This window comes from Moschus berezovskii, chromosome 19 (genome assembly GCF_049115385.1).
Source record: "Moschus berezovskii isolate FMDL1 chromosome 19, NW_MosBer_1.0, whole genome shotgun sequence".
Taxonomy (NCBI): Eukaryota; Metazoa; Chordata; class Mammalia; order Artiodactyla; family Moschidae; genus Moschus; species Moschus berezovskii.
In genome coordinates, this window is record NC_142478.1 from 7,592,773 (window position 1) to 7,607,759 (window position 14,987).

Sequence of the window (14,987 nt, forward strand, 5' to 3'; positions counted from 1 at the left end):
CCTGTCCCTGGGATTCTCCAAGCAAGAACACTGGAGTGGGTTGCCATTTCCTTCTCCAATGTGTGAAAGTGAAAAGTGAAAGTGAAGGCGCTCAGTCGTGTGAAACCCTTAGCAACCCCATGGACTACAGCCTACCAGGCTCCTCCATCCATGGGATTTTCTAGGCAATAGTACTGGAGTGGCTTGCCATTGCCTTCTCCTCATTGATTAGGCAGTGTTGCCTAATTTTGCTAGGGAAAAAGCCTAGCTTGTCTGATTTGGCGTTGGAAATTTGGTTGTTTCAGGAATAAATATATATTGCATCTTCCATGGAAAACTGTAATTTTGACAACTGTTTTAGAAGGAAATATATACTGTTAACTCTCAGGAAAAAAATCCTACTATCTTCCTAAAAAAGTATCACTATTTTCAATTTGATCAAGATAATCATCTCTGATTGTGTGTATTATATTGCTTTATTTGGGATAAGATATGGGAGAAAGTTCAAGTAACTGTTTCTGTAATCCTTATTGTTTGAGATAATAGGGTTTATACCTGACAAATGAAATAAAATGGAAGGAAAGGAGAGGAAGAAAGAAAAAAACAAAAACAACCAAACAGAAAGAAGGAAGAGATTCCCTTTTACTCTTGGAGAGTAGTTTTGCTTGGTTTTGACTTTTCTTAAAAAATTGGTTCTTGCTCCCTAAATATCTGGAGGTTGGTATCCTTCCTAATAAGAGGAAGATATTTTTCATTTTTTATTCTGAAATAATGGTATATTTATAGGATATAGTAGAAAAATATGCAGGTAGTTTTCAATATATAAGAATTTTTTTAGTTGAATGGTCAAATCTTATTTACTTAAAAAGTCAGCTCACCCTAAAATTGGATGTGGGGGTATGGTTTCTGTTTTTGTCCCCAGAATTCATAATGGCTGTTCTCCTGTGGAAACCTTATACTGCCTTTCGGGGTATACGTGGAGGGGGATAGGTTTGGAAAGGCATTGGAAACTCTATCTTTAGCTTGGTGCTGGAGGCATAGAATGTGTAACTATTAGAGGAGCCATGCCATGTGTAAAAAGAATGGTGGACTTGACCTTGGAAAGCCTGGATTCTGGACTGCATTCAACCATGTTATAACCGTATGAGCTCTGAAATCCAGTTTTACCTTCCTCCTGAGTTGTTTGGAATACAGGAAGTAAAGGAGTTTGGAAATTAACACCCTAGGCTCTCATAATTGTTATTAAGATCTTTTTTCCAATAACAGCAACAACAAAAAAGATTCCTTTACTGGTTTTATTTCCTATAATAAAAATTACTTGTTTTGGACAACAAAGGCAGAGGAATTTTGATAAAGTTTTGTGAAAAAAAAAAATGCATGTGTTATCTTGAAACCTCCAAGGACAGAGAGAAAAACTAGAGGAATGGAGTGTCTACCCTCTCACATGGAAGGAAGTAACCCTTCCCCCAAACCCCCCCAGCCCCGTTCAACAGATTAGCTTGTTTCCTTGGCCTGTAGGAGGCCCAAAGCCTGTGGATTCTAGTGGGGGAGATGCTACCTGGGAAGGCAGGGACCAGCCTGTGTAGGGTGACCATTCTCACTGCACTATTTGGCTTAAGAAGAGTTCTGTTTTCAGTGTATATTTAAGGTGGGATTCTTGCTATCATTTGAAGTAGGATTTCATGAAATCTCAGAATTTTGTAGATTGACACAGCGGAAGGGCACATTGGAGGGAAGATAACAATGATGAAAATGAAAGGGAAAGTCGCTCAGTAATGCCCCACTCTTTGCAGCCCCATGGATTTTACAGTCCATGGAATTCTCCAGGCCAGAATATTGGGGTGGGTAGCCTGTTCCTTCTCTAGTGGATCTTCCCAACCCAGCGATCGAACCCAGGTCTCCAACACTGCAGGCGGATTCTTTACCTGCTGAGCCACCAAATGATGATGAGGTCATCAAATATTTATTGATTACTTGGTAAGGTGCTAAATACTGGGCTAAGTGCTTTACACGCTCTCACTGACTCTCACTGGATGTGCCATTACTCCATGAGGTACATGCTGTAGTTACCTTTATTTTACAGAAAAGGGGGCCAAGGCTTCAAAAGCTTAAGTGAACTACCCAGGATCACCTTAAGTGCTAAACAGCAGAGTCACTTGTCAATTCAGGTGTGTCTGGCACCAAGGCCCATCTCCTCCCACTGTGATACGCCCTTTATTTTACTGATGAAGTAGAGGTCCTGAGAGGTTGAGACCATGATCTCTCTCCTTCTTTTGTTTCTTTCTACATTATATCTTCTCAGTAATTTGTTTATTCCCATGCATTTTGTCAAGTATTTTCTGGCCTCTGTGCATCTGGCCAATGTGTCAAAGTGATCAAACGTTACTAGATTTTTAAGCAACTAGAATGCGATTTCAGTTTTTAAACTTTGTAATGGAATCACTTGATTGGATTTTTAGTGAAGCATTTTCTACCAGACTCCTATAAAGGAGACACTGTCTCCCATGTGCTATTAAAAGTTGGACCTTGTGACCACTGTCTGACTGTGTTTTTCTTTTAGAGAAGCCAGAGGGACAGCCTGTGACTTCATGGGAAAAATAGCCACCAAAGATCTACGCAGCATCATTTTTAGTTCTTTAATTTTGGTAAGTTCACATTTTTAAAACATTAAATTTGTCTGATTTATTCCAGAAGTATATATTACAAAGCATTCAAAGGCAAGTGAGAACTCAAGGGGTCAGAGTGGAGCTCGAGAACTTTTCACAGAGACACCATTTGGGAGGTAAGCATTTCGTCTGGAAGCTTCAGTTACTGTATTTTTAGAAACATGTTCCCATTCTTTTCATGATTATTAAAAGCATAACTAATTAGTACAAATATTTTTTTGATATTAAGTTGACATATCATCGCTAAAATTCCTCTTTTTTTAAAAAAAAACGTTTCAAGTGACAGAGGATATTGTCGAGTCCTAGAAGGGTTCTACTATTTTCTTCTCCACCCTAAAGAGACTTGGAAATTAGCAGCTGACATTTTGCATGCAATTTCTGGATGCTTTTCTTCTTATCGCTGAGGCCTTCTGTGGAGAATTAAGAGGAGGTTGAATGCGCGCATGGATAAAATGGATCATCTTAAAGGATTGAAGTTCCAAAAATACATCAGCAGGACTGGACAGGTTTGACATAATGAGATTTCTACTTTAGCTTGACTTCTGGAACTCCGAATAAACTGAACTGCACCAGGTCCTGGGGAGGAGATTGCTCTTCTAAAATATTCTAGCTGCAGATAGTATTTTTCTTATTCAGATTCTTTGAAGAAATGTATTTGTTCATCCATTTCCGCGCAAATAAGACTATTAGACACTGACCAACTTTTAATATATGAAGTGGCATAGAAAGCAATTTGTATCATACTGAAAAGTAAATTTTCCTAAAGAAACAGACCCAGAGAGAGACGACATCTCCTCATAATCTCAGGGTGAGATGGCAGAAGCTCCTGTGGATGCCTCAACTCTGCCTGTAACTGTGAAGAAAAAGAAAAGTCTCTGCTTTGAAGAAAAGATCGACATCATAAATGCAGTAGAAATCAGTAAAAGCAGAGACTGCAGCTGAATATGGAATAAAGAAAAATTCATTGTCTTCTATTATGAAAAAGACAAGGTTCTGGAAGCCTTTGAATCACTGAGATTTGATCCAAAGAGAAGACTGAGAACTGCTTTTTACACAGACCTGGAAGAGGCACTGATGAGGTGGTATCGAATCGCTCAGTGTCTGAATGTGCCAGTCAGTGGTCCAATGTTGCGGCTAAAAGCTAATGATTTTGCCCAGAAACTGGGACATAATGATTTTAAGTGCAGCAATGGTTGGCTGGACCGTTTTAAATCCAGGTATGGTCTAGTATTCAGAGGTCAACCTGTAGAAGCCACAGGTGTACCAGTAGACCCTTCAGCTGTCTGGCACCAAAACATACTTCCTTATAATTTAAATGATTATCATCCTAAAAATGTTTTTAATGTAAAAGGGACTGGGCTGCTTTATCGAATGTTGCCTACAAATACCTTTGCATTTAAAGGAGAAACCTATTCAATTGGCAAGTTATGCAAAGACAGAATAACTCTGGTGGTTAGGACAAACATGGACAGCTCAGAGAAACTTCCTCTGCTTCTCATTGGAAAAAACAGAAATCCACATTGCTTCAAAGGCATAAAATCACTGCCTGTGTATTATGAAGCTAACAAAATGGCATGGATGACTGCAGATGTATTTGAACAGTGGATGCAGAAGCTGGATGAGAGATTTCAAGCTCAGCAAAGAAGAGTGGTGATTTTTGTTGAATCTTCTCCTGCACACCCAGAGGTAAAAAACCTGAAGTCCATTGAATTAGCGTTCTTTCCATCATGTTTGTCTTCCAAAATTTATAGCTATGAAACAAGGTGTTATTCAGTTCAGTTCAGTTCAGTCGCTTAGTCGTGTGCGACTCTTTGCGACCCCATGAACCACAGCACGCCAGGCCTCCCTGTCCATCACCAGTCTGTTGTTCCATGTCCAGTTCTAACTGTTGCTTCCTGACCTGCATACAGGTTTCTCAAGAGGCAGGTCAGGTGGTCTGGTATTCCCATCTCTTTCAGAATTTTCCACAGTTTATTGTGATCCACACAGTCAAAGGCTTTGGCATAGTCAATGAAGCAGAAATAGATGTTTTTCTGGAACTCTCTTGCTTTCTCCGTGATCCAGCGGATGTTGGCAATTTGATCTCTGGTGCCTCTGCCTTTTCTAAAACCTGCTTGAACATCTGGAAGTTCACAATTCACATATTGCTGAAGCCTAGCTTGGAGAATTTGGAGCATGACGTTACTAGCGTGTGAGATGAGTGCAATTGTGCGGTAGTTTGAGCATTCTTTGGCATTGCCTTTCTTTGGGATTGGGATGAAGACTGACCTTTTCCAGTCCTGTGGCCACTGCTGAGTTTTCCAAATTTGCTGGCATATTGAGTGCAGCACTTTCACAGCATCATCTTTCAGGATTTGAAATAGCTCAATTGGAATTCCATCACCTCCACTAGCTTTGTTCGTCGTGATGCTCTCTAAGGCCCACTTGACTTCACATTCCAAGATGTCTGGTTCCAGGTGAGTGATCATGCCATCATGATTATCTTTGTCGTGAAGATCTTTTTTGTACAGTTCTTCTGTGTATTCTTGCCACCTCTTCTTAATATCTTCTGCTTCTGTTAGGTCCATACCATTTCTGTCCTTTATCGAGCCCATCTTTGCATGAAATGTTCCCTTGATATCTCTAATTTTCTTGAAAAGATCTCTTGTTGAGAAAAAAAAAAAAGAAAAGATCTCTTGTTTTTCCTATTCTGTTGTTTTCCTCTATTTCTTTGCATTGATCGCTGAGGAAGGCTTTCTTATCTCTCCTTGCTATTCTTTGGAACTCTGCATTCAGATGCTTATATCTTTCCTTTCCTCCTTTGCTTTTCGCTTCTCTTCTTTTCACAGCTATTTGTAAGGCCTCCTCAGACAGCCATTTTTCTTTTTTGCATTTCTTTTCCATGGGGATGGTCTTGGTCCCTGTCTCCTGTACAGTGTCACGAACCTCCGTCCATAGTTCATCAGGCACTCTATCTATCAGATCTAGACCCTTAAATCTATTTCTTACTTCCACTGTATAGTCATAAGGGATTTGATTGAGGTCATATCTGAATGGTCTAATGGTTTTCCCTACTTTCTTCAGTTTCAGTCTGAATTTGGCAATAAGGAGTTCATGATCTGAGCCACAGTCAGCTCCTGGTCTTGTTTTTGCTAACTGTATACAGCTTCTCCATCTTTCGCTGCAAAGAATATAATCAGTCTGATTTCAGTGTTGACCATCTGGTGATGTCCATGTGTAGAATCTTCTCCTGTGTTGTTGGAAGAGGGTGTTTGCTATGACCAGTGCGTTCTCTTGGCAAAACTCTATTAGCCTTTGCCCTGCTTCATTTCGTGTTCCAAGGCCAAATTTGCCTGTTACTCCAGGTGTTTCTTTTCCTCCTACTTTTGCATTCCAGTCCCCTATAATGAAAAGAACATCTTTTTTGGGTGTTATTCCTGAAAGGTCTTGTAGGTCTTCATAGAACTGTTCAACTTTGGCTTCTTCAGTATTACTGGTTGGGGCATAGACTTGGATTACTGTAATATTGAATGGTTTGCCTTGGAAACGAACAGAAATCATTCTGTTGTTTTTAAGACTGCATCCAAGTACTGCATTTCGGACTCTTTTGTTGACCGTGATGGCTACTCCATTTCTTCTAAGGGATTCCTGCCCATAGTAGTAGATATAATGGTCATCTGAGTTAAATTCACCCATTCCAGTCCATTTTAGTTCACTGATTCCTAGAATGTCGATGTTCACTCTTGCCAATTGACCTAACAGAAGCAGAAGATATTAAGAAGAGGTGGCAAGAATACACAGAAGAACTGTACAAAAAAGATCTTCACGACGAAGATAGTCACGATAACGTGATCATTGACCTAGAGCCAGACAGCTTGGAATGTGAAGTCAAGTGGGCCTTAGAAAGCATCACTACGAACAAAGCTAGTGGTGGTGATGGAATTCCAGTTGAGCTATTTCAAATCCTGAAAGGTGATGCTGTGAAAGTGCTTCACTCAATATGCCAGCAAATATGGAAAACTCAGCAAGGCCAAGGCAATGGCAAGCCACTCCAGTACTCTTGCCTAGAAAATCCCATGGATGGAGCAGCCTGGTAGGCTGTAGTCCGTGGGGTCGCTAAGGGTCGGACATGACTGAGCGACTTCACTTTCACTTTTCACTTTCACACATTGGAGAAGGAAATGGCAACCCACTCCAGTGTTCTTGCCTGGAGAATCCCAGGGACGGGGGAGCCTGGTGGGCTTCCATCTATGGGGTCACACAGAGTCGGACACGAATGAAGTGACTTAGCAGCAGGCGACAGGAGTGGAATTTCCCGAAGGCTTATCTGTAGGAGAGTACGCTGCCCTGGATGATGACTTAGAGACTTGTGAGTCAGCACCAGGCGGTGATGCTGTGTACCCCAAAGAAAGTCAATCAGATGAAACTGGGTTTTATACTTCTGACGAGGAGGATGATGGTGGATCTCTGGAAAGCGAACTCCCTTTACCATCAAAAAACGAGGCAATAACGGCTTTAGATACTCTGAAAACTTTTCTTAGAAGTCAAGATATAAATGATGAGCTTCATAATTCTTTAGCAGACCTTGAAATTTTTATTAACTCTTTATCATCTAAGTAATTATTTATTGTAAAACATCTGAAGATAATAGAGCTTTTTATAATGTATTTTATTATTAATATTTAAGTATGTAAAGGGAAAATACCTCCTAAACCTAAAAAATGCCTAACTAATAATTTTTGGTTTGATTGCAGATGTCTTTGGTCTGTCTGCAGAGTGAAGTTCCCTAGGTAGATTAAATGATGAGTAAGTAAATGAAAAACATGACTTTCAATTTAGTAAGATTTTGAGAAATAGAAAATAAATTTCACAGGCCTTATATTTGAAATATATGGCATATATGTCAAAAACAAAAAGAACACTCCAACTATTTGATTCACACAGGTTGAATTGGTAATTGCTATTTTCTGTTTTTTTCAAGTTCAGATCACGTTGTAAGATATTTTAATTTTTCTACCTCGTCTAAGAACCAAAACATGTATCTATTGGTTAGATATTTATTTTTATAAACGTATACTAACTAGACTCTGAAGTATCAAGTGCTAATTTTAAATTATTTTTCTCATGACTAGCTAATCATCCTCAGAAAAATTACTGAAAAAAAATCTGACCAATTATAAACCCAGATGATTAAAAATATGCATCTAACTTTAAAATTATTTCTGTATAAGGTCAAATGAAATACTATGACCTTATCAGGTTTTCTTAAATCATATATAACCAGAAGATGATATGGATTCCTCCTAAATATTTGTATGTATATGTGTGCGTGTTTAACAGAAAAGTACATTATTAAAATATGTATTAAACTTTTTTTATATTTTAATAAGATTACTCTTTAAAAATGTGAGGAAACATTTGCAGTTACTAAAAAAGAAAAGATGTAATTCTTAGTTTGCTATTTTAAGAGTTGAAACAATCTATAATATTGGATTTTTTAAAATTTTACTGAATTTTGTTTTCAGGACAAACTGATTGTTCTTTCAGTGTATTTTGATTTTTTTTTTTTGAAATTCATTGGGTAGCATTTTGGATTAACTTTCTGTTTGAGGAAGTTTTGTATTCAGAATGTTTTAAAATATTGTATGAAATTATTTATATTCCATAAAATAGTCTTTAACCAGTAGAAAAATATAACAACGTGTCTGACTCTTTTGTTGTTAAATTTTAAATACGTTTAAGTTGGGAGAAGGCAATGGCAAGCCACTCCAGTACTCTTGCCTAGAAAATCCCATGGACGGAGGAGCCTGATAGGTTGCAGTCCATGGGGTCACACAGAGTCGGACACGACTGAAGTGACTTAGCAGCAGCAGCAGTGACTGTATAACATCCAGCTGAAGACTAGCAGGGGGGTACTCTTTCTGCCCCCTTCTGATGTCTATGTCAGTAGCTTTCTCTTTCTCCTTTATACTTTAGTAAAACTTTATTATACAAAAGCTCTGAGCGATCAAGCCTCGTCTCTGACCCTGGATTGAATTCTTCTCCTCCGGAGGCCAAATTCCCGGTGTCTTTGTGTCATTCTGCAACAACCTTTCATCTTGGGGGCTCGTCCGGGATCCTCAGGACAAGATGGGCCTGATAACCTATGTGAGCCTATTTCTGCTGACTCCAAAAATCCTGAGTCTGCCATTTGATGCTCAAGGCAATGTGTTCCTGTCCTGGGCTCACTCCTACTCAAGGCAATGTGTTCCTGTCCTGGGCTCACTCCTACGCTGCATTCCACAATCGGTCTAACTGCTGGGTCTGCGGAGGGCTCCCCTCTTCATCAGTGGAAGGCTTCCCGTGGTGGACATCTCCACTTCAAGGAAGAGACTTTCTGCTAGTCTGCGGATACCTTCGACAATAATTGTATGTGATGCCTCTTCATCTGATGACATCTAACAACCCTAAAATGGACTGGTGCAACACTTTGTACTTTAACTATGGACATAACGTGACTTTTAATTTTGATTTTAACTTGTTTTAATGACTATTTTGCCTTGCATCTGTAACTGTGTAACTGGATTTGTTTCTAGTCGCATGAAAGCTTTTAAGTTACAAATGGTTGCTCAAACACCTGCTACTGATGCAGATTCCTCCAACTACTATTTGGGGCCCCTGGATCAGATATCCTCAGTATGAGAATTAGGAGAATATGTTGCCTCACCAATTTAGGGACAACGCCCTTTGTCAGCTTGGAAGCAGTTATGGAACGAAAACGACGCCCCTTTTCCCTAGGCAACATAATTCTCCTAAAAGAAAAGGGGGGAATGAGAGGGTAACAGGCTGGAAGGCCAGGGGTCTCCAAACGGAGGAAATAGCATGCAAGTGTCAGACATTTTTATCTCTTAAGCGGCAGGAGGAAACAAACTAGCGATATTTTTTTCTTCTCTATACAAACTTGAAAGGAAGTTTCTCTTAAAATACTGTGTTGCCATAATGACACCTGGTTTCACCTGAAGTTAACTATTCTCAAATCTTGAGTTAAACAATGCATTTTTTCTTATGGAAATGTTGGTCTTACGCTATGTTAATGTACTACGCATTTACCCCAGACTCTATCTTCAAGTCGGTTCCGCCAAATGGCTCAGAAACTACTTGACAAACCTGCATGTTATACTCAGATATTGTTCCCTTAATCTATGTAAAATGAAACTATATGGTAATCTGCCCTTCTACAAGATTCAAGTTAATCATTTTATGGCCCCGGGATGAATCATCTGGTGTCAAAATTATCCCAAAATAAATCTTATGGGTGAAGGGCCTGGTGCCGTTCTGAGCCTTAAGACATTCCTTTCTTTCATTGGAGAAGGAAATGGCAACCCACTCCAGTGTTCTTGCCTGGAGAATCCCAGGGACAGGGGAGCCTGGTGGGCTTCCGTCTATGGGGTCACACAGAGTCGGACACGACTGAAGTGACTTAGCAGCAGCAGCAGCAGTGACTATATAACATCCAGCTGAAGACTAGCAGGGGGGTACCCTTTCTGCCCCCTTCTGATGTCTATGTCAGTAGCTTTCTCTATCTCCTTTATACTTTAATAAAACTTTATTACACACACACAAAAAAAATAAATAAATACATTTAAGTTATTACATCTAATTTAGTGTCCCCTTTGAAAAGTATTTTGCAAAAGTATAAAACATTATACCGATGATTTTTATTCTGAATTATTAGTCTGCCAACACAAGACACATTTGGAAGTTACTATTTATAGAAAGTATTTTTATTTTCCACTGTTTACTTACTTTGCATTGAGATTTAGTAGTTGTTAAGCCTGAAAAATGTATTAATATTAAAGTTTCTTTTAGAGTAAAATATAGATTGTTTATATTTAATTAAAAGCATTTTTATTAATGACTTCATTTAAAATTGCAATGTGATGGAATCATGGACCTAAATCGTGGAGACCTTGATCTCTCTTAAGAGCCCCACTTGAAACTGAAGTACCCGGTAAATACTGAGCCCTCAATAACTTTCTTCTCTTTCTTTCTCCACTTCATATCATTTGGATATCAAATATTTTATTTAATCATTCCAGATGAGATAAGAATTATTATCTCCATTTTTACAGATGAGGGAATTAAAACCTGGAACGGTGATTTGGTTAAAATCTCAGGATGAAAACTAAAATGCCATAGTTCACCATCACCTAGTCCTGTGTTCTGCTGACTATATACCACAATACTTCTTTTCTGTACTCTATCAAAGAAAATCCTATGGGTTTTTTTCCCCTTGAACTTAGGGTTCTGAGGACACAAGTATTTCAGAGACTAACCTGAGTCTTTTCTGATAGCTGTATTCATACCTCTCTCATAAGAACATTGTTGCTAGTGAAATACCAGGACTTTCTGACTTGGTACTCTGTACCATTTTAACACGCAAGTTCCGTGGAGTTCTAATGAAAATATTTAAAAACAGCTTCACTATTCCCAAAGTGTTGAAAGAACCTACTCATTTCCTCTATATGACATCATCCATTTTTTACTTCTGGGCATAATAAATCTCAAGGTGATAAAACAAGGCTCCTATGAAGACTAAGACAAAGGTGCCCGAGATTTAAATCAAAGATAAACTTTAAAATTGTCGACGGTGTACACAATTCCATGTAGTTTGCAAGGTATACAGATTTAGGTCATTTTCAGAACAAAACAAAAAAGTCACTTTTCCTGAGACAGTCTCTACTGCCTGCCTGCCTACTGATCTATCTTCTCCATACACAGTCACAAAGAGTGACTAACACATACACACACACACACACACACGGTCAGTACAGAGTCGCAAAGAGTGACTAACACACACACACACAGTCAGTACAGAGTGGCAAAGAGCAACTAACATACACACACACACACACACACACACACACACGGTCAGTACAGAGTTGGGACTAAGTGTCTCTTGTCTTTTCAAAGAAGCACTTGATTTACAATTCAGTAGTTTTTCAATTAAATGTGACATTATTCTTCCTTACAAATTCCTGTTGTTTCAACAATGTTTTTGCCTGTTTCTACTTCGTCAAGCAACAAGTCTTATGTTGAATCTGGGACACTGTTTCACTCCCTCAGTGAGGGGTTTGGTCCAGGATAAAAGAGGGCAATGAGTAAATCAAGGCCTGTTGGGTTTTATGGTGCTTGCCTGGCTTCTTATTGGGACCTAAGATCAAATGTTAAACCTCCCATTTAACATATACAAAGCAGAATAATTGGAAGGGGAAGTAAAGTAGGAGAGGAAGAGTCAAAGGAGAACTTGCAACACAAATGCCTCAGATTTTAAAAGAAGCCTTTTTAGTCCCTCTTCCAGCAGGGGCTCCTTGGAAACTGGCAGACAGAAGTTTGCCCCCAGGGAAGACAGCACCACACGTCTGCTCAGAGGTTCAGAGTCCAGCGCTGGGGTGCATCTTTGGCTGAGTGCAGGCAGCTACCCTAGTTGCTGGGAGGAGATCTCTTGAGAGAAAGGCCTAGGCGAGGGGCCACAGTATGCGTACAATTAAGTTCTCAGAAAACGTTTCAGTCACCGGATGTATTAAATCAGGTCATAGTCCTGTGCTGTCTCGCAAAAGACGTGTCACTTCTCTGAATCTCAGTTTCCTTCCTTCATAAAATGAGACTGACACTTCTTTTGAATTTATTTTGCAGATGAAAGAAAATTTGCGTGTGAATGCTTTCAGCAACTCGAAAGTGTTCCACAACTGTAGCCAATGACTGAAAGTGCTTCCAGGTTACTACTTCCAGATATGCCCGAGTATTAATGTTGTGCTCACTAAACACCAATGAGAATTTTCTCATTGAAGTTCCTTCTGTGCAGTAAAATAGGACAGTCAACATTTCTAGAAATATGCCATTTATCTGTAGAAATAAAACTTATTTCTGATTTGAATGAGGGAATAAGGTGACTTAGAAAGCTTCATTTTTTTTTTTAATTGATCCTCATGGAAAGCAATTCAATAAAATAAGTACTCATTGTGAAGTAGCTTTCTAAGTAGCCTGTCATTAGCTGATTGAATTGTACTGTTTCCTTGGGCTGTGTATCTGAGGGTAACCCAGAGTCTGGGGGAAGACTAATAAACACACTACTATTGTAATCTTCTTGGGCTGCCATAACCAAATACCATTGACTGGGTGGCTTAAACAACAGAAATTTATTTTCTCTCAGTTCTAGAGGCCAGAAGTCTTGAAATCAGGGTGCCAGCTGGTCAGTTTATGGTGAGGAATCTCGCCTTGGGCTGCAGACAGCCATCATCTTCCTGATGCTCAGTGACCTCTGCTTTGTCAGTACAGGGAGAGAGAGAAAGTGCTAGCCCTCTGATGTCTCTTCTTGTAAGAGCACTGTCCCATTGTGAGGGGCCCATCTTCATGACCTCATCTAACCCTGATTAAGTTCTCAAAGCCCCATCTCCAAGTACCATCACACTGGAGAATTAGGGCTTTGACATATGAATTCTGAGTCATCCAACTACCCCGTACTGATGAAAGTACAGTTGACCCTTGAAAAACACAGGTTTGAATGGCAAGGGTCCACTTAGATGTAGATTCCTTTAGCTAAATATGTACTACAACTACAGGACTACACTGGTCCTCCGTTGGTTGAATGCATGTATACAGAGGGCACACTGTAAAGTTATACACATGTTCTCAACATCCTGGAGGTTCAGTGCTCCTAACCCCCACATTGTTCAAGGGTTAACTTTTCACATATTAATCAGCTTCCTTTTCAATTTGCTATAAACTAAAAGGACATGCATATTTCAGAAGTTATTAATTAGCAGTAGCTATTAGCAAAGACTTTAAAGCTCATGAAACTTTAAGAAGAAATGGGGACATATTTCACGTCCTTGAACAAATGGGAAGACTCAATGTTGAAATATACCTATTTCCTCCAAGTTAATTTCAAACAAAATCCCATTGCAGGTTTGTTGAAAATTTTGCAAAATATTGTTTGACAATTTTGCAAAAATAATTCTGATTTGTATCTGGAAAAATAAAACTGTATCGATATCTAAGAAATTCTTGAAAAATAAAAATAAGTAGTATTTGACCTATACCAGAAGTTTAAGCAATATGATGTTGGCAAGAGAATTAATAGGTCAATCAAAAGAATGATATATGATGTCTAGCAAAAAGTAAAGAATTTGCATATGATAAAAATGGTTTTTATTCAAAGATGGATTATTCAGTAACTGATATTGAGGCAACTGGCTAAGAGAAAAGGAATTTTTAAAGTCGTATTCAAAACGAATCCTAGAAGGAATAAAGACTTAGAAGGAAGGAAAGGAAGGAAGGAAAGCAAGAAAGGAAGAAAGGAAGGATCCGAGGAAAGCAAAAAGAAAGGACACAGAAAAAAATGAAGAGAGAAAGGAAAGAAACTTGTAAACACCAGGGGGGAAAAGGTAAAACTTTAAGAGAGAAGATCTTTTAAAAAATATGACACTCAAGAAAAGACTTGAGTATGACAATATTTTCAACAACACTAGAAATCAAAGAAATACAAGCAAAATGGATTAGCTTTGTGGGGAAGGTTTAGCACGCTGGAAAGATTATGAAGAATGGCACTACTAAATCGAGACAGGATAGGCAAGTGGATGCACTGCTGTCGGAAATAAAAATTGATACACTGTTACTGTAATTATAGCTGACATGTATTAAATGCTTACTAATTACAAAACTATTCTAAGTGTTTCACATGTTACCCCACTCAATCCTCAGAATAATTTCAATTATCATCATTCCCATTTTACCAATGAGAAAATTTAAGTGTAGATACAGTTACAGGAAATCCCATGGACTAAGGAGCCTGGGAGGCTACAGTCCGCGGGGTCGCAAGAGAGTCACACACGACTCAGTGACTGAACAACGACAACTAGTAAGGAGCAGAATGAAGGTTTAAACATGAAAACCTGACTCAGAAATATGCTGTACATGGTAGAGATCTGTCCTCACAGAGCAGAGAGAACAAGAATGTTTGCTGTAGTGTGTGTATAGGGCCATGGGATTCCCAGGTGGCTCAGCGGTAAAGAAGTCGCCTGCCATTGCAGGAGATGCAGGAGACAATCAATCCTTGGGTCAGGAAGATCCCTGAAGAAGGGAATGGCAACCCGCTCCAGTATTCTTGCCTGGAAAATGCCATGGACAGCAGAGCTTTGTGGGCTACTGTCCATGGGTTCACAAAGAGCTGGACACACTGAGCAACTGAGCACACATGCAATACAGGGCCATAGTCCCATATCCAAAACCTGGGAGGCATATATGTTCCAGAATTTCTCAGGTTTGAAAAAGATAGTATACGCATACACTTCATATTATATAACACCCCTGGGAGTACTAGGG

At 39.2% G+C, this 14,987-nt stretch overlaps 1 protein-coding gene across 1 annotated transcript in view; it reads left to right on the plus strand.

Moving 5' to 3' along the window:
- LOC129542658 (putative RNA-binding protein 46) overlaps nt 1–10,466 on the plus strand; it is a 141,751-nt gene extending 131,285 nt beyond the window's left edge. The window contains exons 7-9 of the transcript XR_016035298.1: nt 2,671–2,761; nt 7,379–7,430; nt 8,601–10,466. The gene's annotated coding sequence lies outside the window, so the exon portion shown is untranslated. The remainder of the gene's footprint in view (nt 1–2,670; nt 2,762–7,378; nt 7,431–8,600) is intronic.
- Nucleotides 10,467–14,987: the final 4,521 nt, after the last annotated feature.